A 5357-nucleotide genomic window follows, 5' to 3' on the forward strand; every position below is an offset into this window, starting at 1 on the left:
TCTATCTAAGTACACTTCAAGAATTAGCAGTCGTATAATGGCAGAACATTTCGAGTCGGTGGGGACATTCTACAATCAAACAACCCCTTGGCTATAAACTCTACATCTACAACAACACGGCAGCAGCAACAACAACAACGATGATTCACTGTCTTCAGAATGATAACATGAAAAGCAGCGCTACATAAAACATTGACTAAATACCAAATTTGACAACAGTACTGTCAGTGTTAATTACTTGTACTCAATCTGCAGTGTTATTTTCTAATTGTTAACTATGTTTATTAATTACCTGAGGGCTAATTACCAATAAGTCTATATTATGTCAGACATTTTGACAAATAACGTGTCAGTTTACTTTCTATTGCTTACGAAAAGAAAATCTTGCATTAAAAAGGGACGGTATCTATACAATTTGATATCATTGTTTGGGATTTAGGCACAGATTTTCTTTTGCGTATTTTTTGTCGGAAATACAACTTGATCATCATTGTTTGGGATTTAGGCACAGGTTTTCTTTCGAGTATTTTTTTGTCGGAATTGAATTTTTTTTAATTTACCTGTTTGGGGTTGAGAAACATATTTACTTACGATTTTATTTATCTATTCAATTATAACCATTGTTTGGGGTTGAAGCAAAGATTTTCTTAAAAATCTTGATAAAAAAGGGGACGAATGTCGCGTAACGTAGTATAAACACTTTAAAGTGTCACGTAACATAAAAGTTACGTATGAAACACTTTAAAGTAATAACTAAAATCAATAGTAGAATTCAAAGTTTATTTGTAACCAAAAAAGCAAATACTTCATCATGGTGATCAAATGTAGATTTACTTAGATGCTGACAGTTCGTGATAGCCGCTGGCTATTAGACCAATTAGCGTGACAGTTCATGACTGTAGAATACATCTTTTTGTATATAACAAGAAATTAGATATGCACACCTGTCACAAACTAGACGAAATCAGCAGTATATATGAACGCATGTTTTAATGTAGAGAGAGTTAGAGTTGGTTAGGCCAGGCAAGGAACGCGGCCTTGGGTCCTTAATGCACGGCAGTTAGGATGTGGGATTACCTTAAATGTCATGTTGTATTATATACTGATTATTATACTTAGAAAGAACGTGGAACAATAAAGACTTAGAACACTTGAACAGTTGTTGGTTGGTTACTGAACGAACTATCACGAAAGTTAAGTGAGCGTTGGCATTACGCGACATGGGGCAGTGATTACGAACACCCTCAAGTCTGAGTTCAGATTCAAGACTCATTATGGCAAAACTTCATTTCATTGTAATTTTCCTTCTATCAGAGAAATGATGGTAAAATTTGCTGAAAATATTACTATTTGAATGTTTTACTTTTATTTACATAAGCTTTTGTAAAAGAAATGGAATAAGTATGATTTTTTGTTTCTTCATAAAAATACTTTATTGAGTTTGAGTCTAGACTTGGACTTGAAACTGTTCGTAATAATTGCCCCAGATCTAAAGAGAACACTGGCCTATTGAGGTGGAGATTACATTCAAGTTTAAAAGTGCAAACTGTTTTGGGTAAACACGTTATTGTTTTTCAGATTTGATCCAAAATTCATCGGAATGAGATAAGACTATTATCACCACCGATTCAAGTTCAGCTCACCCAAAAGTTCTTAAAGGCCTAGTTTAACTTTAAGGAATGTTTGGCATGATAATCCCTTGCTGTGCATCTCCTGCTAATTGCACTGGTGTCACAGTAGGGGCAAATTTCCTGTGTATTCGTGTATTGGCTAAGGGCCATTTAGGGTCCATTTCTATAATAAAACTTCAAAAACTGCACAGCAGGATACTCAGATCGGAGATCTGATAAGAGGGATCAAGCCAAGTAGATTAAGATCAATAAACAGGTTGTGTACTGTATACAGTTGGGGGGGAGGGGGTCACTTATAGGAGGCTTAAACTAGGCATTTAAGGTTGTTTATCGTGAGTTATCAGTGAAATAAAACTGATATTGCACTGTTTAAAACAGTGAAATAACAGTTTGATATTTTTCACTGTTTTGAAATTTTAGCCCGCTCTCAATTCCAAATCAAACGTCAGCGCGCACAGGGCTGGGACACACATTAAACAACGTCATTTCCGAAATGATATCCCGTTTTCATACAATTTGGCGTGCTTTCGAAAAACAACGATTAACTGTCATTTAATATTATTTTTAGGCACAGTTGTTGTGTTGTTTTTTTTGTTTGTTTTTTGTTGTTGTTGTTTTTTGTTTGTTTGTTTGTTTTTGTTGTGTGTTTTTTTTTGTTTTTGTTTTTGTTTTTTTTTGGGGGGGGGGCACTTATAGACGGCTTAAACTTGGCCTTTAAGCATACATGCTTTCGGTAAACAGGTTACATTACAGGCTTGTTTCTAAATTCATCGGTATGAGATACGACTAATTTGACCTTGAACTCGTGTTCAGTATACCCGGTGAATATCAGGCGTTTCTAATAGCCAGTGTTTTAGCTGAAAATTATCAGGTTGGTGGTCTGCAGGACCTTATTATTCTCAGATCATATTCTTCACAGGTCTTGGAAAAATAGGATCCTATTCTTCACAGTTTTAAACTGTGACATATATGATTGGCAAAAATGGTGGTAAACAAGAGAATCATATTCTTAAATCTTCATTTTGTCGATGACATTGCTTTTTTGATAAATTGGATAATAAAAATGTAATTATTAAACAAAGTAATAATAATTATAATAATGAAAATAGTAATAATAATAATAATATTTTTTTAATAATATTAATAATAATAATAATAATAATAATAATAATAATAATAATAATTAGTATAATAATAATAATAATAATAATAATAATAATAATAATAATAATAATAATAATAATAATAATAACAGCTACAACAACAACAACAACAATGATAATAAGTAGCGGTGGTATAGTAGTATGAGGAGGATCAGCAGCAGCAGTAGGTCGTGTTGGTGGGGGCGGCGGCGGCGGAGGCGGTAATAGCAACAGCAACATCTTCATCAGCAGCAGCAGCAGCAGCAGCAGAAGTAGCAGTCGTAATAGTAGTAGTCGTATATCGGACTGGTTCGAGAAAAATTTGCATGGCGCATATTGAAGGGACATTATCACTACACGGCTTTACTGATGTTAAAGTGCTAGTTGAAAATAACTTATTCTTAATATATTGTTATACTATCTTTATCCCTGTTTCGAACTTGAGCAAATTAATTTGAAAGTTTAACCTTGAGCCTGCTGAGTACAAGTTGGATTTTTCTTTGCGCACAATTAACTTCTCATAATGCTTATGTGACGTCATTGTCAATATAAGTCAGCATATGACTAAGAGAGATGAAATGCGTGTAAAGTAGTTGCGCCTAATACAAAAACAATAAAACATATTCTTACCAAAACAACAACAAAAACAACAACCACGACAACAACAATTCTTAAAACTAAAATTTTCTCTTTAGTTATCTTGGTCGAATTGTGTCCTTGAGAGTGAATTGTAACACATTGTTTATGCCCAACCATATCAGGCAAGCTCGGAACAGAACTATTTTTAACCAAAGCTCTGCTGGCACTGCGGTCTTCACTGCTTGCACGAAATTCAGCCGTTGAAAGCATGGAAATACTTTTTCAAGTACACTCTGTTGATGCCAACACAATTCACAACAACAACCACAATGCCATCTACCATTACTAGGCATACATCTACTTACAGGTGCCAACAAGAACCAATACTAACATATATCTGCAATATTGACAATAGCAATCTGTGACAAATGTGACTCAGTTGTAAAAAATATTTTTTTGTTAAAAAAATCATGCAATTTTTTACCTGTGAGGAATGTGATTTCATGGTACATATATAACCGGCTTCCATCAGAACTTTCCCAGGAGCTGTGACATTATGTTCGAAATGTGTGAGATCTTATTTTTTCAGCTATGAAGAAAAGGATCCATTTTTTCCCAGGTGGGAAGAATATTATATGGGAAAAATAAGGTCTTACAGTTGTCGATGATCTTTTCAGTCTTTGGTTTGAATGTTTTTTTCTAAAATTTAATTCAAAATCACTTGTGATATGAATAAAGACTTTCTGAGTTCAGATCCGTAGAGAAAACTGGTCGTCTGAAAACTCTAATCGTCGAGTTTACATCCACGTTTAAAGTTTATAAGTATCTTCCATGGCCGCGCTTTGTGTTTAAAAGCTGTCAGAACTTCTCAGAAGTTGTATTGATTCATCAGCTGTCTTCCAGAGAGTGTAAGATAGGGCGGCTATGGTAGATGTTTTTTCTCCTACCTCAGTTAAACAAAATTAAGAAAAAATGGATTTTTTGCTGGAACTCTTTTGTGTTTGGTGACAATAATTGCGTATGGATATGCGATAATTCGTGGTTGTCATGGATATGCGCGCAGTGATTCAGATGATGTTAATAGTCAAATCGGTCTTTAAATAGTTCTGAGGAGAGAGAAGCATTATTTCTTGAAAGGTGTGTGAAAACTGTTTTATAGTGACATTTGAAGCGAGAAATTATAAATTAGCGTTCTAAATATTGCCACAGGACAAGGTTTCCATGATGCTACAGACGACAGTCTTAAAAAGGAGTTCCATACTGGCATTTTATTTTCGCCCGTGGGCAAGATAAGAATTTCTAGCATGGTTAAATTAGTGGATCTTCTTATCTGAGGTGGGAGAAAAATACTTCTTTTGGTACTCACGTTATTGTTTTTCATACTTCAATCTTGTGTCTTAATTCATCGGTATGAGATACGGCTAAATTGTCCTAGATTCGTGTTCAGCTCAGCCGAAATTACTAAAAGACATAGTTTAAGGAGTGTTTGGCATGATAATTGCGGGCTGACCATCCCTTGTCATGTTTCCGTCTGTCTTGGCAGGAGTCAATTTCCTGAGTATTTGTTTATTTGCTTAGGGCCAGTTAGAACTGACACTTTTAGAGTAGATAGTCTCATTGAATCAATAATACATAACCAATTCTTGTACATACAATTTGCATAGCCAATGTATTTATTAATTTGACCGATTGGAATTAATAATAAACAAACCGTAGGAGTATAAAATTTGTATCTTCTTCTTCTTCTTCTTCTTCTTCTTCTTCTTCTTCTTCTTCTTCTTCTTCTTCTTCTTCTTCGATCTTCTTCTTTTCAAAACCTTGGATTTTGATAGTTGACAATGCAAAGTTTTTAACAGTGCAGGAATAATACCGTTTGGTTAAGTTATTGTTATTTCTTCTTGTGATTTTAATGTATTTCTTCAAATTAGACTCGGAACATAGATATACTAGTACATTAATGTGAAGTTGCGTACAGTAAACACGTTTAGAGTTATCTCCCTGTATA

The sequence above is a fragment of the Mya arenaria genome, chromosome 12 (assembly GCF_026914265.1).
Source record: "Mya arenaria isolate MELC-2E11 chromosome 12, ASM2691426v1".
In the NCBI taxonomy this organism is placed as follows: Eukaryota; Metazoa; Mollusca; class Bivalvia; order Myida; family Myidae; genus Mya; species Mya arenaria.